Source organism: Callithrix jacchus, chromosome 6, assembly GCF_049354715.1.
Source record: "Callithrix jacchus isolate 240 chromosome 6, calJac240_pri, whole genome shotgun sequence".
Taxonomy (NCBI): Eukaryota; Metazoa; Chordata; class Mammalia; order Primates; family Cebidae; genus Callithrix; species Callithrix jacchus.
In genome coordinates, this window is record NC_133507.1 from 149,020,311 (window position 1) to 149,036,319 (window position 16,009).

The following is a 16,009-nucleotide window of genomic DNA, read 5'->3' on the forward strand; positions in this document are numbered from 1 at the left end:
TCATTTAGTTATGCTTGAGTTCAAGTGGGTGGAAATACAAAACAATATGTCTAGGAGAAAAGATGGGAACTGTAGGCAGCTCTAACCTCTGCAGCGCCTTCCTTCTGCTTCTGTGGAATCACCAGCGCAGCCCAGAGCACAGATTCAGTGAGCGCTGTTAGGAATGGTGAGATAATGCATGCAGCAGTGCAGTCAGTGTGGGCTAAAAGCTCAGGTGTGGTGGGTTTAGGGAGCACCGCTCCACCCTGCAGCAGCAGGAGGCTACACAGCCTGGTACAAAGGGCATGCCTGGTAGTGGACACCGAAACATTAGCTCCAGACTGTGGGCCCAGTTATTGGACCCCAGTGAAGTGGTTCTTTGCATCAAAGGATTAAAGATAACCCACGTATGGGCCAGGCATGGTGACTCATCCCTGCAATCCCAGCACTTTGGGAGGGCAAGGTGGGTGGATCACTGGAGCTCAGGAGTTCAAGACCAGCCTGGCCAATATAGCAAAACCCTGTCTCTACTAAAAATATATAAAAAAAAAAAAATTAGCTGGGAGTGGTGGCAGGCACCTGTAATCCCAGCTACTCGGGAGACTGAGGCAGAAGAATCACTTGAACCTGGAGGGTAGTGGTTCCAGTGAGCCAAGATTGTGCCACTGTACTCCAGCCAGGGTGACAGAGCAAGACTCCATTTCAAAACAAAAACTGAAAAGACCCACCTATCAACACAAAACACTGAGAATAACTTAAGGAATACTATAGCTGGATTGAGAGAAATGAGACACTTCTGTTGTATGGTTTATATACTTCCGCATGGTTGAGATTTCTACTACAATTACATAATATTCTAAAAATATGTATTTTTTATTTTATAAAAATTAACAACTAAAATTTGCCCTCCCACTAAGTCATATAAATTATTTCATTCTACAACTATATAATATTATAATAAGTAAGTTATATATTTATTAGTGGCTTGAATGAATGGGAGGTGGTAATTACTTAGAATGTGGGTTGTGCCATGTCAAATCCTTTTGCTGTCTTCATAAGATGTTGAATTGAAGAACATTTTAGGTAATCATTTTATATGTAGGGAACTGGAACAGCTGGACTCCTCCTGACTATGAGAATCAAGTGTCTTCTTTCCAGAGTCTTTGCCATTTGACCAAAACTGAGTAAGTCGCATGCTTTTGCTAATGGGCACAACATATTTCCACTTGGGTTTGGTACTCCTTACATTTGTGGCTAAAAGGAAGTATCTGCACATTTCTTTTTCTTTTTTTTCTCTTTTTTTTTTTTTGAGACTGAGTCTTGCTCTGTCGCCAGGTGCAAGGCTGGAGTGCAGTGGCACGATCTTGGCTCACTGCCACCTCCACCTCCTGAGTTCAAGCAATTCTCCTGCCTCAGCCTCCTGAGTAGCTGGGACCACAGGGGCGTGTCCCCATGCCCAGCTAATTTTTGTATTTTAGTAGAGACGGGGTTTCACCATGTTGGCCACGATGGTCTTGATCTCTTGACCTCGTGATCCACCTGCCTCGGCCTCCCAAAGTGCTGGGATTACAGGCGTGGTATCTGCAGATTTCTGTTAAGATGTAGAAATGTAGTCTGTATGTTATAAAGGGGAAGATATTTCAGGATAAAGCTGAAAAGAGAATCAGCTTATAACTGAAGAGAAGAATGTGACAACTTTTTAGTATCTGCCCAACACACACGCCTGTTTCTATGAAAACAACCCCTGATAACTTACATGCATACACCTCTGTATCCCATTTGTGTTATGGAACTTTGCTCCCTTAGCCATTATTGATCAGAATATCAGCACATAAAGAAGCTAAGTATTTCCAGTCTCCCTAGGAGCTTGGAATTGAAACCAAGAGAAACTAGTTATCCCCTACTATGCATGAAATGCATGAAATGGGAGAGCATGTGTATCTGTTAAGATTAAGCTTAGTTGGCTGGGTGCAGTGGCTCACGCCTGTAATCCCAGCACTTTGGGAGGCAGAGGCAGGCGGATCACCTGAAGTCAGGAGTTCAAGACCAGCCTGACAGACATGGAGAAACTCCATCTGTACTAAAACTACAAAATTAGCCAGGCATGGTGGCACATGCCTGTAATTCCAGCTACTTGGGAGGCTGAGTCAGGAAAATCACTTGAACCTGGGAGGTAGAGGTTGCAGTGAGCCGAGATCACGCCATTGCAATCCAGCCTGGGCAACAAGAGTGAAACTCCATCTCTTAAAAAAAAAAAAAAAAAAAAAAAAAAGATTAAGCTTAGCTGCACACAAAAAGAAATTTAAAATAAAAATGGCTTAAAATAGAAAGTTATTCACAAAGTCCAGAGGTAAGTACTTGATATGGCTTGGCTGTGTCCCCACCCAAATTGCATCTTGAATTATAGTTCCCATAATCCCCAAGTGTCATGGGAGGGACCTGGTAGGAGGTAATTGAATCATGGGGGTGGTTACCCCAATGCTGCTGTTCTGATAGTGAGTGAGAGTGAGTTCTCACTAGATGTGATGGTCTTATAACAGGCTTTCTCCCTTTTGCTGCTGCAATGTGAAGAAGGGTGTGTTTGCTTCCCCTTCCACCATGATTGTAAGCTTCCTGAGGCCTCCCCAGTCATGCTGAACTGTGAGTCAATTAAACTCCTTTCCTTTATAACTACCCAGTCTCATGTATGTTTCTATTAGAAGCATGAGAACAGACTAATACAGTACTCAAGAAGCTCCACTTCTTCAGAGATCCTTTCAGTACATGGATCCACCAGCTCTTTTATCTCTTCATTCTCATGTTCAAAATGTGATAACCATAGCTCCAATAACTATATCTCCTCTCCACTCAGAAGGATAAAGGAAGACGAGAAGAATAAATAAAACAGAAGGATAAAGGAAGAGAAAGGCCTATGCTCCTCCTTTTAAAGAGCCATCTCATTGCCTAGAAAATAGCCATGTAGCAACATGGGAAATGTAGTATTTATTCCAAGTGATCTGTGCCTGGTTAACACTGGGGAGAAGAACGAGACCAAGGGTATTGGGTAGGCCATAGAAGTCTCCACCATATTTAAATTCATGAGCTTAGCCAGGCATGGTAGCACACACCTGTAATCACAGCCACTTGGGAGGCTGAGGTGGGAGGAGTGCTTGAGGCCAGGAGTTCAAGACCAGACTGGGCAACATAGCAAGACACTATCTTTACAAAAAAATAAACATAGTAGCCAGGCACAGTGGCTTATGCCTGTAATGGCAGTGATTTGGGAGGCTGAGATGAGAGAATCATCTGAGGTGAGGAGTTTGAGACCAGCCTGGAGACCCTGTGTCCAAAAAAATATTTAGCCAGGCATGGTGGCACACACCTAAAGTCCCAGCTACTCAAGAAGCTGAGGCAGAATGATTGCTGGAGCCCAGAAGTTGGAGGCTGTAGTGAGCTGTGATCATGCACTCCAGCCTGAACAACAGAGTGAGACCCTTCTATAGAAAAAGAAATAAAAATACAACACAATACAATGAAGTCATGAACTGTGCTGGGAGAAGCAGAGAAACCAATCTGTACAGGAAGGAGGAGGAGGGGCAGGGAGGAGAAATATCCAGGGAGAGGAGGTAGGAGACCGTACGGCTTTAGAGGGTGGCAGAGAAAGGGTAACTGCTTGGTTACTCAAAGGCATTTTACATCTTGATTTCTCCCCTGTGAAAACTGATTGCAAGGTCTGTCTTTGTTTTCTTTGAGACGCCCCTGTGTTATTATCCTTTTATACTGTTTTTAGTGGGTTTCTATTTTTCTGCAACCAAAAGAGCTAAAACTAAAAGTTGCTAAAACCAAGGATAGAAAAGTATGCAAATAACTTGTCACATGGCATGCCAAAACAGCAAAAGCCTCGGAGTTCAGAAAAAGGAAGATTTCATCAAGAAGGGCTGGGAGCCAGGATTCCTCACAGCTTTGGAGCACGGCTAGAATTTGGTATGAAAAGATAGGACATGTCATGTCCCAGTGTCAGTTAGTTGCAGAAAACTGCAATTCAAGCTATGGAATTGGGAAGAGATGGAATGGGAGAATCATGTGTACAAAACTGCTGGGAGGGCTAGAAAAGCAGGCTCTAGACTTATCTGCAGAAATACTGGCCGGGACATGAGTGATGAACTGGCCCTGGGAGATGCCACTGTCTGTGCAGTAGTCAAAAAGGAAGGGAAGCCTGGGCGTGGTGGCTCACGCCTGTAATCCCAGCACTTTGGGAAGCTGAGGCGGGTACATCACCAGAGGTCAGGAGTTTGAGAACAGCCTGGCCAACATGATAAAACCCAGTCTTTACTAAGAATACAAAAATTGGCCAGGCATGGTGGCAGGCACCTGTAATCCCAGCTACTCGGGAGTCTGAGGCAGGAGAATCTCTTGAACCTGGGAGGCAGAGGTTACAGTGAGCTGAGATTATGCCACTGCACTCCAATGTGGGCAACAAGAGCTAGACTCTGTCTGGAAAAAAATAAAAAAGTCAGGGACATCAATAAGCCACCTCTGGAATGATTAAGTTCAAGAACGCCCCACTACCGCTGCAGTCCAGGAACTACGGCTGCTGTTGTCATCTGTCATCCGTACACCCCAGGTTAGAGATCCAATGGCACAACACTGAATTTGACTACAGCTGCTGCCGTAACTGGTTATTAACTTGCATGACACTCTCTGGGAACATTGCTGCAGGGCAGAGAACTCAACTCCTCCACCCCAATCTTCCTTATCAGCAGCAACAAATAAAAGTAGCAGGAAAATGACCTTCACCTCATTTCTGCCTTTTATACCCTTCAAGGGTTGATCTAATTGTTGCAATATCCAGATGCCAGATGCAGAGGATTCTGTGCAATGTAATTTTTAATCATCTCAGCCTCCTCTGTAAGGAAAAGAAAATACTAGAAGGACATGAAAATGGCTGTTGAGCAAGACAGCTCACGCTAGCCACCACTATAATCTCATTTAAATGGTATGGAGAAAACTTTCTCTAGAATATCTAGATCCTTTTAAAGAATCTGAATGATGTTTGTGGTTGTAACTCTAGAATGACATGTAACATTTTAAAAAACAAATCAAAACTACCTGGTTAATTCAAATAAGAACAATGTTAGCAGTATTAGAAAAACTTGTTCTTGGCATGGTGGCTCACACCTGTAAACCCAGCACTTTTGGAGGGCCAGGCAGGTGAATCCCTTGAACCCACGAGTTTGAGACCAGTCTGGGCAACACGATGAGACCCTGCTTCTGGAAAAAAAAAAAAACATTAGCTGAGCATGGTAGCACAAACCTGTTGTCCCAGCTACTCTAGAGGCTGAGGTGGGAGGATTGCTTAAGCCTGAGAGGCGGAGATTGCAGTGAGCCATAATCACACTGCTGTACTCCAACCTCGGTGACAGAGTGTGACGCCATCTCAAAAAGAAAAAAAAAGACAAAGTTCTTTGAAGAACGATCTGCCACAGGGACCAGTTTAACTACTCCAGGAGAAATGCAGGTGATACAAATGGCTAATAAGCACCCACCTGAGTTACCTTAGGGCATCCCCTTCTGAACACACTGCAGTCAAATCAGCCGGGAGTTTTACTAGAACATGAACTTTATGTGGTAGACACAGCTCACTGCCCATGAGAAATGTATGCCTTTCCCTATCATATGACAAGGTTGTTGCTGGGAAGTATCAGTCTAACTACAGACTGAGTAGGGCCATATTACTACTTCTTTTTTTTTTTTTTTTTTTTTTTTTTGAGACAGAATATCACTCCGTCACCCAGGCTGGAGTGCATTGTTACAATCTCGGCTCACTGCAACCTCTGCCTCCTGGGTCCAAGCGATTCTCTTGCCTCAGTCTCCCGGGTAGCTGGGGTTGCAAACATGTGCCACCATGCGCAGCTAACTTCTTTTTAGTTTTTAGTAGAGACGGGGTTTCTTCATGTTGACAAGCTGGTCTCGAACTTCTGACCGCAAATGATCAGGCTCCCAAAGTGCTGGGATTACAGGCATGAGCGACCGAGTCTGGCCAGGACCACGTGATTACTTCCAACCAATGACAAGCTGTGTCACTTTCAAGCCACAGCGCTTGAGAAGTGATGGGCTATCTATTCTTTTTTTTCTACTTACAGACTGGGGACCACTAAGCCATCTTAGAAGCCATGTCTTGAAAATGTCAGTGCTTTCTTCAACCAAGATCCCTAAATGACTGAGTGGAGAGTCGCTTCCCTAACCCGCATTTCTGCCCACCCAAAACTGCTCAGGATAGTTGATATCAACGAGAAAAGCTGCTTCATTGTGTTGAGTCATTGTGTATTTTTGTGTTAATGTGTTACAGTAGCTAACATTTCCCTAATAAATTCAGAGTATACCTTGTCTTTCATCTTACAACCTTCCTACAGTTTGCAACGTGTTGCCAAACATCAGCTCCATCACTCTCTCCCCTTCTTCAAACACAGCAGAAACAAATCAAAACAAACCAGTGAAATACTGTATTTCTCTGATGTTTTATTAAATTATATTTAGGAAGATAAGGGAACACTAGAAGCTGTAACCAATGTATAGCATATAACCAATCTGAGCAGGTATACAAGTACAGAATTTCCACAGATAGTAAATGTTTCAAAAGCATGGGATACATGAGTAATCATTATTTCATTCCACTGAGCTCATGAATGTAAATTTTGTACTTTCGCAAGGTAAATTATGGCCTGTTTTTGTTGCAGTACAGATTATAACTGATGAACCATATTGGATTAAAGGGTTTTTTTTTTTTGAGACGAAGTTTCGCTCTTGTTACCCAGGCTGGAGTGCAATGGCGCGATCTCGGCTCACCGCAACCTCCGCCTCCTGGGTTCAGGCAATTCTCCTGCCTCAGCCTCCTGAGTAGCTGGGATTACAGGCACGCGCCACCGTGCCCAGCTAATTTTTTGTATTTTTAGTAGAGACAGGGTTTCACCATGTTGACCAGGATGGTCTCGATCTGTTGACCTCGTCATCCACCCGCCTCGGCCTCCCAAAGTGCTGGGATTACAGGCTTGAGCCCCCGCGCCCAGCCTAAAGGTGATTTTTTAAAACAAATTTTAATGCCCACTGTAGCCAAGGTATATATTTTTTGAGCATAAGATATATAAAAGAAATCTTCAGAACCTGGAGTTTAGTTCTGCAAAGTCAATAGATCTCAATAGATTCAAAAGTGAAAATGAAATCTTCCTTAGTAAGTCTTAGTTCAACCTTATTATTTTATAGGTGGATAAGCAAGTCTTTGGGAGGCTGAGTGACTTGTTTGTGGCCAGCTGCTGTGGCAGAGCATGGACTTGAATTTGGGCTTCTGACTTCTAATCAGGTGTATTTCTATTAAATCACACGCCCAGGCTGGAGTGCAATGGCAAGATCTAGGCTCACTGCAACCTCCACTTCCCAGGTTCAAGCGATTCTCCTGCCTCAGCCTCTTGAGTAGCTGGGATTACAAGCCCCTGTCACCAAACTCAGCTAATTTTTGTATTTTTAGTAGAGACAGGGTTTCACCATGTTGGCCAGGCTGGTCTTGAACTCCTGACCTCAAATGATCCGTCTACCTCGGCCTCCCAAAGTGCTGGGATTACAGGCATTAGCCACTGCGCCCTGGCCAGCATGACTCAATATTTAGTTGAACCAGAGGAGATGAAAGTACACAAAGTCTACAAATCCAAACTCAGAAAAGAGCACCTTCCCAGAGGTTGGGGGCTCGCCTAGCAGCAGCATTGCTTCTGACAGCAGCACTTTTGCTGGCAACAGCCCTTCCCACAGCCGCAGCCACATGAGCTGCAGGTAAGGCGGCAGCAGCAGATCACGGGTGTGCTGCAGCAGCCCCCACAGCAGCCGCGGCAGCAGGGGCAGCAGCTGGAGCAGCAGCCCACCTGGTAGCACCTGCAGGTGGTGTAGCTGCCACAGCCACCACAGCCACCACAACCACTGCAGCCACCACTGCAGCCACCACCACAGCCACCACAGCCACAGCAACCCATGGTGTCAGTAGAGAGGTCTCAGGTGAAGTGAGGAAGGAGGACTCAGGAGAGGTGAAGGGAGTCTGATGCCTCCTCCTGCGGGGGACGCCTTTATATACCATCCTTGCCTTGGGCCCAAGCACATGGCTACTACCCTGTTGTTGTTTATCTCAATTCCCTTGGGAGAATTTTATAGCACCTCTGCTTTACTTCCTTCTGAGTAACTTCTGACTTCATAAATAGCTTATTCTACTTCTGACTTTATTTTCTTTCAAGACATTTACAATAGACCTATAAGAATATGAAATATTTTGCTATTGTATTTATTTCCTGCACAACCAATATAAGTCCAGTTTTGAAGCCCTGATGTGAATTGTAATCATTATTAGAATTGTGACCTCTACCCTTTTCCTTTTTTTTTTTTTTTTTGAGACAGTTTCGCCCTTGTTACCCAGGCTGGAGTGCAATGGCGCGATCTCGGCTCACCGCAACCTCCGCCTCCTGGATTCAGGCAATTCTCCTGCCTCAGCCTCCTCAGTAGCTGGGATTACAGGCACGTGCCACCATGCCCAGCTGATTTTTTGTATTTTTAGTAGAGATGGGGTTTCACCACATTGACCAGGATGGTCTCGATCTCTTAACCTTGTGATCCGCCCACCTCGGCCTCCCAAAGTGTTGGGATTACAGGTGTGAGCCACCGTGCCTGGCCCCCGTTTTCCATTTTTATGTAATGCCATTGCTTATCCTTTAAGAGATGGTACAGTCTGGGCACGATGGCTCAAACCTGTAATCCCAGCACTTTGGGAGGCTGAGGCAGGTGTATCACGAAATCGAGACCATCATGGCCAACATGGTAAAACCCCATCTCTACTAAAATTACAGAATTTAGCTAAGCATGGTGGAGCATGCCTGTAGTCCCAGCTACTTAGGAGGCTGAGGCAGGAGAATCACTTGAACCTAGGAGGTGGAGGTTGCAGTGAGCCGTGATCACACCACTGCACTACAGCCTGACACCAGAGCAAGACTCCGTCTCAAAAAAAGAGAGAGAAATAGTACAAAGAAAATACCTTCTGAAACACCCAAACTGAACATTTTCAAAATCTCCCATTTACCAGATTCAAGGAGAAGGGTCCGTGGGGCCTTTCCCATCCTTCTTTAGGCTTCCTGCTGTCCCTGGTTAGTCCTCAGATTTTACAAAGAAGAGATAGAGTGAGTCAGCTTAAAAGTGGGCAAAGGACTCTCAGAATTGAAGACTTTGGGTCACCGGGATGAGACCTGAAGCCATTGGTGCACTGCGAGCCCTGTGAGACCTCCACGCATAAACGAGTGTGCAGAGACGGGCCTGACCTTGCAGCTGTGCATCCCACAGCCATGTGAACCATAGCCTTTCCCTGCAGCATAGTGGCTTTCCACTGCGGCACATAAACAGCATGGCAGGAGGACTCAGAAAAACCTATTTAGCATCACACTTTTGAATTAAACAGGTATTACCTTTGAAATATGACAGACAGTGAAATATAGGTAAATCTTGTTTGTAAGCCAGAGGTCCTCAAGGAGATTGCATTTGAGTAAAAGCATCAAGTAATTTCAGATAGGATCATCAAGTAAAATCAAGTAGGAGCAACAAGTAGTTTCAATGTCATGTGTTGAGCCTATTTTAGAACTGTGGCCCAGGTGCCACAGGCCCTCCTTCACAGAGGAGGTCTTCACCGGTGGTGATTCTTTAATAATCACAGGAGTGGCCAACCATGGTGGCTCATGCCTGGAATCCCTGCACTTTGGGAGGCCAAGGCAGGAGGATTGCTTGAACTCAGGAGACGGAGACCTGCCTGGCCAACATAGTGAAACCCCATCTCTACTAAAAATACAAAAAATAGCCAGGTGTGGTGGCATTCACCTGCAGTCCCAGCTACTCTGGAGGCTGAGGCAAGAGAATCACTTGAATCTGGGAGAGGGAGGCTGCAGTGAGCCTAGGTTGCACCACTGCACTCCAGCCTGGGGCAGCAGAGTGAGACTGTCTCAAAAAACTAAAATAATAATAATAAAATTTGTGGGAGTTTTATTGTGATTGTATTATATTATACATGCACCCCAGTATCAACCTTAGATCTAGGCAAGAGGATTCCTGGCCCTGGGCTCTGCACTTTAGAATCCCACATATCACAAGCATACAAAAAAATAAATCTGTTTAAAAAAAAAAACGAGCCCTGACCCACCCCCACCACAGAGCTTAGCCCAGAAGCCTAAATATGTGCAGCTGGGACTAGTACAGCTCAGGGACATGCTTCTTCATGTCTCTTGCCCCATGTCCTCAAAACAGGGGCTGCCAGCTTCTCTCTCCATGCCATAGAGGTTTGCGGGTTGATTCCTTCAAAGTGTGGCAAGAGATTGTTGGAAAGTACCTAAGTAAGAGAAAAGATGGGTTAACTCATCAAACTCTTCTTGTCAGCATGACTAAACAATATTCTTGTGTAATAAAATATTTCCAGGAAGTAGTGGCAAGAATCCAGTTGCTTGCTCATCATGTTCTGCTCCATTGTTGGAGGTACTGACGTGCTCATGCGGTGTTTACAAAAATTGCACACTGTCACTGAGCAATGTTTGCACTGTGAAACAATTCATATTTTTCTTAGATTTCTCTACATGTAAGTCTAAGTATAACATGCATGAAATTGGCTGATTCTTTACGCTGTCAATAAATGGACATGAAACACTACACTTGTGAATCATTTTACTTTCATAACTCTTTCCTAAATGCACTTACCTGTTTAAAGCGTCAATAAATATTGCAGCTCCCTTTAAATAACTTTATTTAAAATGTGGATGTTCATGATTTATAATTTAAATTTTGTCTTTAAATTTCAAAAGTTTAAAAAAATTTTGAAGATTTTTTTTTAAAGGAAGTTAACTCTTTTTTTTTTTTTGAGATGGAATCTCACTCTGTCTCCCAGGCTGGAGTGCAGTGGCGTGCTCTCTGTTTAATGCAACCTCCGCCTCCTGGGTTCAAGAGATTCTCCTGCCTCAGCCTCCTGAGTAGCTGGGACTACAGGCGCACACCACCACACCTGGCTAATTTTTTATTTTTAGTAGAGACAGGGTTTTACCATGTTGGTCAGGCTGGTCTCGAACTCCTGATCTCAGGTAATCCGCCCATCTCAGCTTCCCAAAGTGCTGGGATTACAGCTATGAGCCACCGCGCTCAGCCAAAAGTTAAAACTCTTAAGCCTGCAAAAAATATTTTTAATTTTGTTACTTTTAGCTTCCTTTATTTTGTTCTCTTAATAAAAATATATTCAGATTTTTTTGAGGGGTAACCCCGGGCAATTTTATTACTTTATCCCTGAACCTCAAATGGCTCATCTATAAGATGGGGATGACAACAGCACCCACTTCATAATTATGAAGATTAAATATACTAATGCAAGGAAAGTACTTTAGTATGTGCCTACCACATGCTAAACACTCAACAAAAGACATTATCTATGCACACCGACGCTCAAACAGGGATGGAATATATTCAAATTTTATAGTTAGAATGTTGTTACATTTCCTTTTTAATCTTTTAAATCATTGCCAATAGAATGCAAATTATTTTAAAATTATAAATATTTAAGAATTTTGCTGAAATGAAGGTAAGAAAAATATTCTGAAACAAATAAATGATTTATGAATTATGTATATTTCTGTTTTCTTACCTATTCAAACATCCTGCTGCATTAGCAGAGCATCTAGCCATCATACAACAGTGATTAAATTCAGCTGTCTGTGATATTTTGCCCAAAACCACAGATTTACACACTGTTTTTCTTTTTCTTTCTTTCTTTCTTTTTTTTTTTTTTTTTGAGACAGTCTTACACTCTGTCACCCAAGCTGGAGTGCAGTGGTGTGATCTCTGCTCACTGCGACCTCTACCTCCCAGGTTCAAGCGATTCTCCTGCCTCAACCTCCTGAGTAGCTGGGATTACAGGTGCCCACCACCACACCCAGCTAACTTTTGTGTTTTAGTGGAAATGGGTTTTTACCATGTTGGCCTGGCTGGTCTCGAGCTCCTGACCTCAAGTGATCCACCCCCTCGGCCTCCCAAAGTGCTCGGATTGTTTCAGGAAAGAGGTCCTGATCCAGACTCCAAGAGAAGGTTCTTGGATCTCCTGCAAGAAAAAAATCAGGGCGAGTCTGCAATGCAACATAAAAGCAAGTTTATTAAGAGAATAAAGTAGTGAAAGAACAGCTGCTCCATAGACAGAGTAGGACATCCTGAAACCAAGAGGAGGAACACGTCCACCCTAGGTACAATGCTTGTACATATGGGGAGATGTGCTCTGCTACAAGAGTTTGTGATAAAGGATTAATTTTCTTAATTACTATATTTTGCAAGAATCAACATTATTATCTTTAGAGCAAAATTAGGATTGCCTTTGTTCTCCAGATATTGGGATATCTGGACACTCCCAAGTCTGGATCTGTTGAGTTATTATTATTAATTTGTTCCCTCAGCCGTAAACATGTAAAGGCTCAGAATGCTTAACTTTCTGGGAATGCAGCCCAGCAAGTCCCAGCCTCATTTTCCTAACCCTCACTCAAAATGAAGTTGCTCTGGTTCAAGCGCCTCTGACAGGATTACAGGTGTGAACCACCGTGCCCGGCCTACACATTTTCATTTGGTTGTTATGAAGGTGTATTTGACAAGGCGGAAGGATAAAATACATCTTATTTAAAAATTGGTTAACATGATCTATCACTTTTAAATATTTGAACATAGTGTCTGTAGGCTTCCCTTTGTACTCAAACCTCAGCCCTGCGCATGACAGGGCTAGGCCCACGTGCTAACAAAAAGGGAGGGCATCTGAGTCCAGGTGTGCAAAGACCTGGCAGCTCCAAGAGCAGCACGTGCTCAGGACACACAAAGGCGTGGTGGACCTGGAGCACGGGGGGAGGGAGGAGTCCTGTGAGCTGTACTCATTTTCCGTACAGCTTTTCATCCCGTGACCATCACTGTTTAGATGTGGATGTTTGACTGCAGTTCTGCGCATGTGGCAGTGCGTAACAATGTTTGCAGTGTTGTTTAGAGTCAGAAATGTTACAAGTCATTGGGGGGATTGGTTCAGGGATAGCTTATTAATTCAATTCATTCAGCAAATATTTATTGAGAGTCTACTATGCGATATGCACTTTTCTAAGCCGTGGGATATCCCAGTGAAAAAAGTCAACACAAATCCCTTTCCCTTGAAGCTTCCACGCTCGTAGCAGGAAACAGAAAAGCACCGATGAATATCAGCAAACTAAGGAAAATTGAAAATATAAGGTGGTTTTTTTTGTGATTTCAAACAAAAGCCTATCCATAATACATGCTATCATACAACTTTTTAAACGAGACAAAGGTATATAGTGCAAAAGATCTCAAATGCAAAGGAAAAGGGGAAAAAAAAAAAGAAATTGCAGAACCATATAAACTCATTTGAATATGGCTGTGTGTGTGTATCTGAAAACACATACACCGAGCCATGCTTCTGCAAATCTCTTACTTACCATATACCCACCGCCACGAACTGCGGCAGACATGCTGAATTTCTCACTTTGTCATGGTGGATTTTTTCCAAGCTCTCCTTGGCGCTCCAGGGGCTTTTACAGCTCTGTATTTCTGCAGATGTCTCTGTGACTGTTCTGTCCTTGCCCAGCCCAAGGCAGCTGCAGCATCTAGTTTGTGACCTTTTTCCATTTCTTCTGGGAGCTGCCTTTATTCTGAGCCAGCTCTACAGTTAAAGGGGCATTTGTTCTATTTTATCCTGAATTCCTAAATGTTTTGTGGAGGAGAAGGAAGGTTTTTAAAAATATCTAGTCTACCATATTGCCAGGAATAAAAATGCTTTCCATAATTTTAAAAAGCTATATGAAGTTAAAAGTAAATCAAAATGGAAAACAATTATATTTGTTCATTCCCTATCTGTTCTTGTAAGAGATGTATTGACAAGGATGCCACATCACGGAAAGAGAATTCTTTGCATGTGAAAGTGTTAGCATAGACCCTTAGGAAAATGAATGAAATCCTTCAGCGTGAGAATGCTGTCTGGATAAATATGCCAATGCCTTGCAAATAAATCTGAGTCATTCTTTCTTTTAAAAATCAGCACATTGTTATAATTATAACCTATGTTTTTCTCAACTATAAAACAAATATTTTTTATTTATAATTTTGAGATTCATTTTTAAAGCTAGATTGTAATCAAACACTCCTAAATTATTTACTCTGAAACTGTAGTTCCTCTTTAGAGTCGCTTCAAGTTTTTCATTTTGTAAAACCTGTACCAGCGATCCTTGGATAATGAAGACCTCCAGTAGTCCTTCTTGAAGATAGTTTGAATACTTTTCTCAAGGCTTCCCAAGTGGTGACTTAGAGTTGAGATTTTAGGCCAGGACTTCATGGCCACAGAGCGCAGGCTCTGCCCATCCCCTGCATGAAGCCAGAGAGGGCACCGCCTACACCTGCGGCATTGCGCCAGCCCACTTTCTATTTTGCTTGTTCCACTTTTTGTTTCTTAGCCCTCTTTCCTGTACCTTGGCCTCTTGCTCCACTGGGCCACAGAAACTGAGGTCCAGTTTTGAGTTTGCTTTGCAGACTTCCACTCTGAAGGCAGAAACCCTCTATCTTTTCCTTGGGCTCCATCTTTCACAACTCCAGGTGAGAGATGACATATTAGTCCATTCTCACATCGCTGTAAAGAAATGCCTACCTTGCCTGTTTTTTAAAAAATAAGCCAGTCGTGGTGGCTCATGCCTCTAATCCCAGCACTTTGGGAGGCCAAGGCAGGCAGATCTCCTGGGGTCAGGAGTTTGAGAGCAGCCTGGCCAAAATGGCGAAATCCCATCTCTTCTAAAAATACAAAAATTAGCCAGGCATGGAGGCATGCACCTGTAATCCCAGCTACTTGGGAGGCTGAGGTAGGGCAATCACTTGAACCTGGGAGGCCAACGTTTCAGTGAGCCAAGATCGTGCCATTGCACTCCAGCCTGGGCGACAAAGCGAGACACCATCACGAAATAAAATAAAATTTTCAAAAATGGAAAAAAAAAATACCATCCTGGGTAATTTATAAAGAAAAGATGTTTAATTGGCTCACAGTTCTGTAGGCTGTACAGAAAGTATGATTCTGGCATCTGCTTGGCTTCTGGGGAGGCCTCAGGGAACTTACAATGATGGCAGAAGGCAAAGGGTAAGTGGGCTCATTTTAGATGGTCAGAGAAGAAGTAAGAGAGATTTTGAAACAGCCAGGTCTCCTGAGAACTCTACCACAAGAATAGCACTAATGGGATGGTACTAAGCCAATCAATGGAAATTGACCCCATGATCCAATCAACTGCTACCAGGCCCCACCTCCAACATTAGGATTACAATTCGACATGAAATCTGAGCAGGGACACAGACCCAAACCACATTAGACCAATACCCTGTGGGGCCTGATTAGAATGGGCCAGCTTCTCTCTGGGCCCAGAGCTGACAGATGAGGGGCCCTGGAGATCCTGTCCCATATTCTGCTTCTGTGACATCATTGTGATTATCTTGAGGCTGAAACCTGGACCTGGCCAGCTGAATGCCTGAGTCAGTGGGAAGGGTGAGCTGTTACTGCCTGCTGTGGCTGCCTTGTTTCCTTTATCATTTCCTACCTATGGATTCCATTGCCCACATTCCTGCCACAGAAGTATCACATGTTTAGTAAATGATTAGTTAATACTCTGTTACTGGAAATAAATGAATAACGTCATCATTGTTAATGCAGTTCGTAGTGTACTCATGACAAAGTTATAAGGTTTATCATTTCCAAACTTTATATTTTCTTAACATGAAGACGGCATATCGTGCGTGTGCTTTGAAGAAACTAGACTTTCTGAATACATACTGGGTAATTAACATATAGCATTAGAATCAAGGTCAGTTTCTCATACAGTGGATCTAGATATGAGACTTAATTATCCATAATCATGTGTATCCAAAAGCTAGGGAAACTCAACAGTTGTCTATCTTATCCTTAAAGTCTCAAGAACTGAAGCTAAAGGATTGC

The 16,009-nt window shown here is 43.4% G+C and overlaps 1 long non-coding RNA gene and 1 pseudogene across 2 annotated transcripts; both read right to left on the reverse strand.

Annotated features, from left to right (window-relative positions):
* Positions 1 to 7,559: 7,559 nt before the first annotated feature.
* LOC144576435 (small cysteine and glycine repeat-containing protein 9 pseudogene) lies at positions 7,560 to 8,119 on the reverse strand (annotated as a pseudogene). The gene has a single exon (XR_013519132.1). The product of XR_013519132.1 is annotated as a small cysteine and glycine repeat-containing protein 9 pseudogene (transcript).
* Positions 8,120 to 9,991: 1,872 nt separating this feature from the next.
* Positions 9,992 to 13,644, reverse strand: LOC118154816 (uncharacterized). Its single transcript, XR_013519140.1, has 3 exons — positions 13,482 to 13,644; positions 11,978 to 12,103; positions 9,992 to 10,357 (listed from the first exon to the last, which is right to left on the reverse strand). It is a non-coding gene; the product is annotated as an uncharacterized LOC118154816 (long non-coding RNA).
* Between the last annotated feature and the right edge of the window lie 2,365 nt (positions 13,645 to 16,009).